Source organism: Saccopteryx bilineata, chromosome 1, assembly GCF_036850765.1.
Source record: "Saccopteryx bilineata isolate mSacBil1 chromosome 1, mSacBil1_pri_phased_curated, whole genome shotgun sequence".
NCBI lineage: Eukaryota > Metazoa > Chordata > Mammalia > Chiroptera > Emballonuridae > Saccopteryx > Saccopteryx bilineata.
This window is the reverse complement of record NC_089490.1, coordinates 89,863,779-89,874,716: the sequence shown is the minus strand read 5'-3', so window position 1 is coordinate 89,874,716 and position 10,938 is coordinate 89,863,779.

Here is a 10,938-nt window from a genome sequence, read left to right as displayed (position 1 = left end):
CTTCCATGGGCAGGGCCAGAGTTATTCTCTGCGAACTTGAGGTTTCCAAGAATTCAGTTCACCTCAATTCTAAGCAATAAACATTTAATTAGCATCTTCTGTGTGCCCGGCATGGTGTCAGGCACCAGTGAGTCCAGGATGCAATGGGGATTGCTAGTTCCTGGGGAAGATAGGACCTCATTCATCATGGTTGTCTATAAAACAAGGCAGGAAGTGATGGGGCCCCAGGGGATCTATAGGGAGGGGACCTCAGAGTTACACAAAAGGAGAGCTGGGGCCTGTGAGGTGGCATTCAAGCCAGCAATTAAAAGGTGGTATTAGAGAGGCCACTCTGGGTGAGGGGGTAGCATAAGCAAGACACAGAGGCTTCTCCAAAACAAAGGCCAGTGTGGGACCCCCCAGCGTGGTAGGAGGGGAGATGCAGGGGGAGGGTGATGAGGCAGGAAGGGGGGGTCAGCTCATGGAGAAGGGGAAACAGAAGGGAAGTGACAGCCAGTTCCCCAAGTCAGCTGGGCCCTGTGCCAGAGACAGCCCCATGGAACCAGGTGCCTTGGATCTAAGAACTGTGGCACATTTTAAAGATGCAGAAACAGGATACGAGAAGTCAGGTGACTCCAAACCCTCCCAGCATCCCCAGGTGCTGTTTGGGGGGACAAAGCCTGAGTTCTGCAGCTTGTGGGATGGGGAGTGCTCCCCTCAGCCACGGCAGACTCGAACCTGAGTAGCACTGAGTCTCCCCAGTGGGCTCCAAGTTAGTCCTTACTATTCACTCACACAGCTCCCACACCCAGCACCTTTCCTGCTCCAGGGCTTGGGGTGAGAGGAAATGGGCAGAGCCCCCTGGGCTGAGGGCAAACCGGGAAACAGAAACGCAGCAGAGTGTGAACAGGGGTCTGCTGGGTGACAAACATCCCTCCTACTCCCCACCCTGGGGTCAGAGCCCAGGATTCCTCTAGGCACCTGGAGGCTGAACCCTTCCAGAGCTGTCCACACAGCTACAGGGTTGGCACATATGGCTGTTGTGGAAAGGGAAATGCAGCCCCCTCCCCCACAGCCTGCTCCTACACTTGGCCAGCCAGTTACTAAAAAGCTGGTGCACTTCCTTGTCCCTGCTCTGTGCTGTGCACAGGCTGAGCTGAGCTGGTGGGAGCACATCAGGGCACCCAGCCCAGGTCGGGAAGGCCCAGGGCCCAGCCTGGATCCCTCCCTCCCAGGCCACCTGAAGGCTTTATTCCGGGCACTCTCCCAAATCCACATTGTCTCCCCAACCTTTGCTATTCCATAGGGCAACCTCTGTGTTAATCTAAAAAAATAAAACAACAAAAAGAACCAGTGTACTAAATGTGGTGTGGTATCCTGGATTGCATCCTGGAACAGAAAAAATGTATATGTGCAGGTGGAAAAAGTAGTAAAATCCAAAACAAATTGAAATTGAATTAGTAGTATGGTACTAAAGTGAATTTCTCACTTTTGTCAAACACATCAGGGTTATGTAAATGATGTTAACGTCAGGGCAAACTGGATGAAAAACAGACATGAATTCCTTCACTATCTCAGCAACTTTTCTGCAAATCTAAAATTATTCCAAAATAAAACACTTATTTTTTAAAAAAAGAAAAGACAAAAGAATGATGCACCTCTTTGGGAAGTCCCAGCCAATGAGTGCAGCCACATGACAGGGGACAGGGACTATGCTCTGGGCTTTATCCCCCACTCACCTTCAGGGTGAGGCTCCCTTTCGCAGTAAACAACCTGTCCAATCGCCACGTGGCCATGGCGACCCTGAAACTAGCCTGTGCCCTCTATCCTGAGAAAGCCCCTCCTCCTGGACCGCCCAAGCAAAGTACTCCGCCTGACTTAATGCCATCCAACTCCTGCATTGATTATATACCATGTGGATACCTAGCTCCAGGCTTGGTACTGCAGTGGATACAAAACAAAAGAATTGGAGTGCACAATTCCACTCGTTTTGACAGATATATGCACCCACAAAAACTCCACCACGACCAAGATACAAAACATCAGGAAACATTTCCATCACCGTGGAAAGTTTCCTTGTGCCCCGGTGCAGCCCACCCCCCACGCCCACCACACACAGCTCTGACCTGCTTTCTGTCATTACAGATTGATTTGCATTTTCTAGAATTTCACGTAAATGGAATCACACAGTATGTGGCCCCCCGCACACGGCTTCTTTCAGTGTGTTTTTGAGATTCACTCTTGTTGTTGCATATGCCGGATCCATCCCTCTTCATGAGTGAGTAGGGTTCCATCGCAGGGATGTGTCACAGCCTGGTTATTCACTCGGCCTTGTCCTCTTTCTCTTTTCTTTTTGACAGAGACAGAGAAAGAGTCAGAGAGAGGGAAAGATAGACAGGAAGGGAGAGAGATGAGAAGCATCAATTCTTTGTTGCAGCTCGTTAGTTGTTCATTGATTGTTTTCTCATATGTGCCTTGACGGAGGGGGGGGGGCTACAGCAGAGCAAGTAACCCCTTGCTCAAGCCAGCGACCTTGGGCTCAAGCCAGCAACCATGGGGTCATGTCCTATGATTCCACACTCAAGCCAGCAACCCCGTGCCCAAGCTGGAGACCTCGGGATTTTGAACCTGGGTCCTCCACGTCCCAGCCCAATGCTCTATCCATTGCGCTACCGCCTGGTCAGGCCCTATCCTCTTTCAACCACTCTTTGCAAACTCACTGAATCACAGAACCACGGGGCCTCTGGGCATTTGTGGAGGGAACATAAAGACAATCTTTAGCCAACCCCACCCTGGCACCACTGGTATCCAATGCTTGAGTCACTGCCCTTGAAACAGCTGCCCAGCCCTGTTCACATACCTCCAATGATGGGGAACTCATTACCTGAGGAGACAATCCCTTCTGACCTTGGGCAGCTGGGCCTGTTATAAAACTCTTCCCCATTTCAGCCCAAATCCACCTTCCTAGCTCATCCCCACAGAGGTCCTAGTCCTTGTCCAGAAGCCACCCAGGTCAGTCAGCTCCCTCCTCCTCACCTCAGGTCTTAGGATTTAGAAGGTACACTTCCACTGATCAATGTGCTGATAAATGTTTAACTTACACCTCTAGTCGTTTTTACTGAGGTCTATCAGTCCATGATATGAATGTATTAAAATGTATTCATCTAGCCTGACCAGGCGGTGGAGCAGTGGATAGAGCATCAAACTGGGATGTGGAGGACCCAGGTTTGAGACCCTGAGCTCGTCAGCTTGAGCACAGGCTCATCTGGTTTGAGCAAGGCTCACCAGCTTGAGCCCAAGGTCACTGGCTCGAGCAAGGGGTCACTCGGTCTGCTGTAGCCCCCGGTCAAGGCACATATGAGAAATCAATGAACAACTAAGGAACCGCAACGAAGAATTGATGTTTCTCATCTCTCTCCCTTCCTGTCTGTCTGTCCCCCCCCCAAAAAATGTATTTATCTAACCTCCTGTGAATGGCTATACAGGAGGCTTGCCATCTTCGCTTTGCAAACAGTTCTGCTGTAAATATTTGTGGCCTTGTGGAGCTGGTGAATGAGGTTTCCCTGGAAGGGGGATGGCAGAGCTGTAGGCACATACATCTTTCACCTCAATAGAGAAATCATTCTGCAGGGTTCCCCTGGTCCACACCCTCACACCCCCTTGGTCTGATAAGGCTTTCTACTTCTGCCAAACTCATGGGTGTCAACTGACATCTCATGTGGTTTTAATTTACATGAACTCAATTCTGGTGATGTTGAGAATCTTTGCAAGTATTTATTCGACATTTGGGTTTCTGCTCCATAAATTATCCTTTTCTACCTTTTGTCCATTTCTCTATTCTCGTATTTATTTGGAGAAGTTATTTATATATTCTGATTTCCAACCTTAAATTGCTAAATGCAATCCAAATCTTTTTTCCAGTCTTTGGGATGTCTTTTGATCAGCTGTGACTTTTAACAAACAGAATTTTTATTTGAATGTAGTCTAGTTTCTTCTCCAGTGGCTTGTGTTTTTGGAGTGAGTCTTGCTCACAAAGAAGTCCTTCCTGGCTCCCACATTTGTCAAGATGTTCGCCTACATTTTCTGCTAAAGCTTTTAAAGTTTTGCTTTTGATGTTCAGGTTTTTACACACTTGGAATGGATTTTCAGGTGTGGGGGGATAGGGACTTCTTCAAATTTGTGAGATATGGATTTAATTTAGTTCTCTTCACAACCAAGTGTTCCAGTACCATTTACCAAAGAGCTCTGCCTGCCTTTTCCCCAGTGAGCTGCCCCCATCTGTCGCATGGCCAGTGTCTCCCTGTGTAAATCTACTCCTAGCTTCTCTGTCTACTGGTCTATCTGTCCACCCTGGAGCCAACACGGTACTGCCTTCATTACTGAAATTCTGTGTCAGGGCTTTGTATCCGGCAGGGCAAATTCTCCTCTCTTGAACATTTTTAAAATTATTAGTTTCAGCTGACCATTTGTTCGTCCACATAAATTTGAGAATAAGCTTGTCAAGGTCCAAGCAAAACTATGCCAGGATTCTAATTAGAATTCTGTTCAACTTATCAGGAAATGGGGGTAGAACTGACATCTTTGTCAAGTCAGTCTTCCAACCCATTAACATGTTCCATTTCTTCTTTCCGTCTTTCAATAATGTTTTATAATTTCCTCCCAGAAAGGTCATGCACATTTTTTTCCTAAGAATTATTCCTTGATACTGAATCACATTCACTGTAATTGTAACTCACACTTGTTTTAAATTGCACTTTCTGTTTGTTGCTTCCATGTAGGAAAAATGTCAAATTTTGCATATTGGACTTATATATATGGCAATCTGGGTGGAAATTCTTATCATTTATTTAGAGATTTTGCTACTAACAAGTCCAAGGCTGTCTTTGTAGACAGCCTTATCACTTGAGAAAATGACAGTTTTATTTTTTCCTGCCCAGTTTTTATAAGATTAATTCTTTGGGTTGTCTGGAGCCTTTACTGCCGCGTTAGACAGACTTGGCGATGGTGGGCATCTTTGTCTTATTTTGGATTTTAAAAAGAGTGCTTCTGTGTTTCACCATTGAACATGATGTAGGCTTTGGCAGAGATTGTCAGAAATGTTTCCCTGCTATTATTCTTAGTAACAACAGTTTTGTTTTGTTTTTTTATCTTAACTGTTTAATTTTATCGAATGCTTTTTTTTCCTGTGTCTATGGAGATGTTGTGAATAACATTAAAACATTTTCTAATGTTCAATGACCCATGCATTCTTGCAGAAGCCTGACGTAGTCACTGCAGGGAAGACTGCAAGCTGTCCCTCGGTAGCCATTCACAGCTTCTTCTTTTAATAACTGAGCTGCAAGGCTCACAGCCAGCCAGCCTGCTCACCAGTTGAAGACATCTTTCAGTCTCCATTGCAGCAAGGGGTGACCCTGTGATTAAGTCTGGAGGAAAAAGGGATGAATGGAAGTGATGTGTGCAACTCTTAGTCATCATCTCCTTGAAGGCTAAACCATTTTTCCTGTGCACCTTTTGTGTCCCACCCCTCAACCCCCGCTAGAAAATAGTCATGCTGGTGAAATCCTGGATGTGTGGGAGATGCAACGTCTGGACCACTCACCTCTGGATGGGGAAAGAAATCAATTTTATCTTCTGTAAAGTGTGTTATAGGGTCCTTCTGTTACAACAGCCTCAAGTCTACCCTAACAAATACAGGCATGATGATTGTCTCTCATATACTGCTGGCTTCAAATTGCTAAAATGGGGTAGGGGGCCCCATGTCCATCAGTGACAATGGCCAGTAATTTTCTTTTCTCATATTGTTCTTGTCTTTTTTGTGGGGCTGGGGAACATGTAGCAAGGTTATACTAGTTTCATTAAATAAGTTGGTGATATTATCTCTTTTTCTATTTTTAGATAACTTTGGATAATACAGAATTATCTCTTTCTCAAATATTTTTTGACATTTTTAAAACCAACTGGGCCTGGTTTTGAAATTATGTGGGAGGAACAGGTAGATTTGAAACTACTAATTCGATTTCTTTAAAGGATATCAAATCATTTGGAATTTCTATTACTTCTTACTTTTTATATTTTTTTTCTAAAAATACTTTATATATTTTTCTATTTTGCTTGGCTTTTTAATTTATTGGTATAAAGCTATTTATAGTATTATTGTCCATCTTTTTAATCTTTCCTTTTAATTTCTGTTATAGCCTTCCTTTTGATGTCATATTAATTATTTTTGCTTCCAACCTTTGTTTTTAACTGCTCCCAAAATCTATTAATTATATTAATCTTTTCAAATAACCAACTTTTGGCCTTGTTAATCTTGTCTATTACACAATTTTATTCCATTTATTTAAATTTTTTATATTTATTATTCCCTTTTTCTTTGGGTTTCTTCTATTGTTCTTACTTTACTTCTCAGTTTTGAATACTTAGTTCATGTATTTTTAACCTTGTTTTGTTCCTAATATAAGCTCTTAAAGCTATAAGTTTTCCTCAAATATGACTTTAATTTCAACCAATGTTTAAAATTAAAATATACATAAGATTTACCACAACCTATATTTTTCATATGTAATATTTTATTATGTTTTAGTTATAAGTATTAAAATTTTTATTATAATTTTTTGATTAATGAGTTATTTGAAAGTATGATAATTTTTAAAGGTTGGAAAATGGGATTTTTATCTTTTTGCTATTGTTTTTTAATGGTATTGTAGTAAAAAAAACTTGGTCTGATTCTTTTAAATTTGTTGAGATTTGCTTTATATATGACCTAGTTTAGGGTTCATTTTTTCATAAATATATAGCTATTCAGTGTTCCATAAATGTCTAATAAATCAAAGATGTTAACTGTGCTGCTCAAATCTTTTATATCATCACAAAAAGTTTCCATTTGTCTCGCTTGATCTATCAGCTATTGAGAAAGGTTTATTAACTTTCCCACCATGATGGTAAATTTGTTAATTCTACTTGTCATTCAGTCACTTTTTATTTTTGCTTCATAAATCTTTAGGCTCTCTCATCAAATGCATACATTTGAATTTAGAATTATTACATGTTCCTAAAAATTTCAACCTTTTATTAAAATAGCAGCCAGTAATCTTTACAATGTTCTAAGATCTGGCATGGAAGGGGCACTTAGTAAATTGTTATAGAAATAAAAGCTTTAAAAAACAAAAGAAGGAAGCCCCTGGGGTGGGGGTGCCTCCGGGTCTCTGGCAGGCCCCCTGGAGACAGAGCTGGGAAGCCCTCTGGGTGGAGGTCCACTCTGCCTTGGGTCAGTCCCATGCTCAGCATCACAACCAGGAGAGGCTGAAGATGGGTAGCCAGCTCTGAGCAGTCTCCAGTGGCTGGAGTCTGGTCCCAGCCTGGCAGAGTCCTCCCAGAGTGACAGAGCTCTGGGGTCAGATTCCTGGTTTAGACACTGATGATTATTCCCTACTTTAGCCCCCACCCCATCCTTGGGCTGCTGGCCTCAGGTCAGCCTACGGTTCAGTCGCCTCCCTGCTTCCTGCTGGAGGAGCCATACTCAGTCTAAAGGCTCCATGAGCCAATTCAGGGTTCAGGAGGGATTTTCCCCCAGGACACCCCCATGAAGTCCTGGATACAGAGTGCCGGGGCTTCCTTATCTCACTGGGGGCTTTCCTTCTGCCCCAGATCAGGTTCTGTGCCCCAGACACACCCAGAGACCAAGCACAGCCAGGCCTCTGTTGCCTCAACTCTCAGACCCCGGGGAGCCCTCCCTGCAGCCCCCACAGGCCACCCTCCATGCAGGTCCCCGTGCAGGTGCACCCTCGTCCTCCTCTCCTTCACACACCACTCCTCAGGACACCGTCTGGGCCTTTCCCTGTATATCCTTCAGCGGCCACCGCAGCCATGCTTCCAGGCCTGCTGGAGATGCCCCTACCACCACCCAGATGCCCACTGGCCCCTTGAGCTCAGCAGTCTTCCCCAGCTTCCATCCCAACACAGCACAGTCATCCCTCTCCCCTAAACTGGGACCTAGACAGCAAATATTTTTTCTAAGTTTTTTCATTACATTTTAATATTTCCACATTGTCTTTGAATGAGTAATATATTCACATGGTCCAAAATTCAAGAAGGACAGAAAAGCCTATCACAAGAAGTCAAACTTCTAGCCCATCTCCCAGCTATCCAGTCCCCTCCTAGGAGACTACTTCCTTTGCCAATTTCATGGCTGTCCTTCCAGAGACATTGTAGCAGAAAACAAGCATTCTGTATTTCCTTTCTCTCACCCCCAAAGGGAGCACAGATGCTGGGTGTCCTGCATACCACTAACTCCCATTTTCTATTTACCTTTAAGTTTGTTCCCTATTCATTCACAAAGAGCTTCTTCATTCATTTTTGCCCCTGAACAGAATTTCCATTGTTTGGGCAGATTCATCTGATTCATTCCTGCTGAAGAAAGGGTAAGGTTTCACACACACACACACACACACACACACACACACACACACACACCCCTTCTGCTACTCCAACTGTGCGGCCCTGTATAATGGAGTACACACATTGTTTGGCAGAAGGGTGAGTATCTGGAGGCTGCCACCCTTGCGGAGAGCTCCGGGGTGACAGGGTACATCACTCATACCAAATCCCCTGCCCAGATGTGCATTCATCCTTCCACTGACAATGCAGGAAACCCCAGTTTCCCCACCTTCTCAAAGACACAGTCTTCGAGACAACTTTCTTATTTTGATACTCCTGTAAGCCAAAAAAAAAGGGGGGGGGAGTTATATGGCAATGGAGATTAATTTGCATTCCGTTTAGTATGAGTGAGCATCTTTTTTTCAGAGGGTTAAAAGCCATCTGTATTTCCCTTTTCTGTGAACTGTTATTTCCTACCCTTTGCCCATTTTCTTATTTGGTGCTGGTGTTTTTTATTGATTTCCATAATAAGCAAATTAGCTTTCTGTCTATCGCAGGAGTTACAACCCTGTTTTTCCAGAACGTCACTGGCTTTTCTAATAGCGGCTTGAGGCAATGCAGACGTCTTCCTATTTACATCACTTAGTTCATCTTTTCTGTCACTGCCCTAGGTTCTTTGTGATTCTTGGGCCTCTGCCACACTGAAATTACATTTTAAAGCATTCTTTTATGGTTTCTCCTTGCAGTGTTATGGTTTAATTTTATATATATATTTGGCTATTTGAAACCCCTCATCTTACCCCCTTGTACAATGTGAGGTACAGATCCTACTTTATTTTTTCCAAATGGCTACCCAGTGACCAACCCCATTTATCCCCATAATGTATTTTCTCCCCACAAACTGAAAAGCTACCTTTATCTCACACTAAATTGGCACATGTATTGACCATCTCTCCTGGACTGGGCAGCACTCCTGGCACTCCCCTTCTCAGTCCCAGTGCCCAGGCACCTTCGGGGCCCTGTGGCTTCTCCCTCCTATTATTTGTTGAGTTTGCCTTATTCTCTCACTTTCCACCTCACAGTGTGGGTTCAGAACTTGACATTTCTCCCCAGGGACGCACAGGCATGGAAGTGTCAGTGCCGGAGGAGGAGGAGGAGGAGGAAGAGGGCTGTGAGCTTTCCCTAATGTTAATGGCATCCTGTCTCCCCTCGGGTAAGGCTCTCATTTGGGCAGGAGAGTCTCCATGCTTGTCCCCGCCTACCTTCCTCACTCCCTCCCTTGCTTCCCTCTGTCACTGCCAGCCCAGAGCCCTGGAAGGTCTTCAAATGCCACACTTGATGTGTCCTTGCATCTGCCATTCCCTCCACACAGAAGTCCTCGTCCTCCTCATCCTGCCTATTTCCTCTCCAAGACCCTTCAGCCCAGCCCCTATCCTTATCATCGAGAGGTAGGACAGAGACCCCAACCCCAGCCTGCTTGTCAGCCTTCGGGCATGCACATGAACCACACAGAACAAGCCAAACTGCACAGGACTGGCCAGAACTAGAAGCGAGGAGTCTCTGGGCATCACCCCCACTCCATCCAGGTCATTCCCCTACCTCTGGACTAATCTTGGGTTTTGATTCTCAATGTCCATTCCCTTCTCCATGGATGCCCCACCCCCAGACCGTTTAACTCCTCTATTTCTGCCTCTCTCCTTGTGCCCTGGCCATGGCTGTCTGTCCTCTGGCTCTGTCCACGCTGCTGTGAGATGGGTCAGTGGCTTCTAATGCTGAGCAGGGAGGGGAAGACACCTTCAATGGGTCCTGGCCCAGGGCATGCGGAGGATGACTTCTGGCCTGTTATGTTAGGCTGACATGCACAGTTCATCATTTAGCTCATGTTTAACAGGCTTCTCCTGGGTGCCAGGCCCTGGGGAAATGTCAGCAGACCAAGTGAGGTCCCTGCCCCTGGGAGTTCACATCCTGACAGGGACACAAACAATAAACAAAATAATGACTAGAACAATGACTCAGGTGGTGAAAAGTGCCATGGAAAAAATAACAAAGGACACTAAAGAGAAGAAGATGATGGGAAAGGGAAGAGGCAAACCAGACTGAGCTCTGCAAAGATCGAGGAAGGAGACTACAGGGGAAGCACCTACCAGGAGAAGAGGAGCTTGGCAAGAAGGCCCGTGGGACTTGAATAAAACGCCCAAGGCAGAGTGGCCAGGAAGGCCTGGAGACTCCAATAAGGACTTTGCTTTGATTCTGTGAGCTAGAAACCAGAGATCCGAATTTAGTAGGCGCCCTCTGGTGGCCATGTGAGGAATACAGCGTATTGGGACCAGGGCAGAAACTGAGATTGCAGTCATTGAGGTGTCCAGGAGAGAGGGGACTGAGGTTTGAACCAAGGAGGTGATAGTGGAGGATGTGAGAAGTTTCTAGACACAAGGTATATTTTGTAGAGTCTCAAGGATCTTATGGAGTCAAAGGTGCTAATTTCATTCTTAGCAACTCAGCAGATGGCAGTTCCATTTAACCAGGATGGGGGTGACTGTAGGAGGAGAGGGTTTGCAGGGCCAGGAATCGAAGCTTCTACTC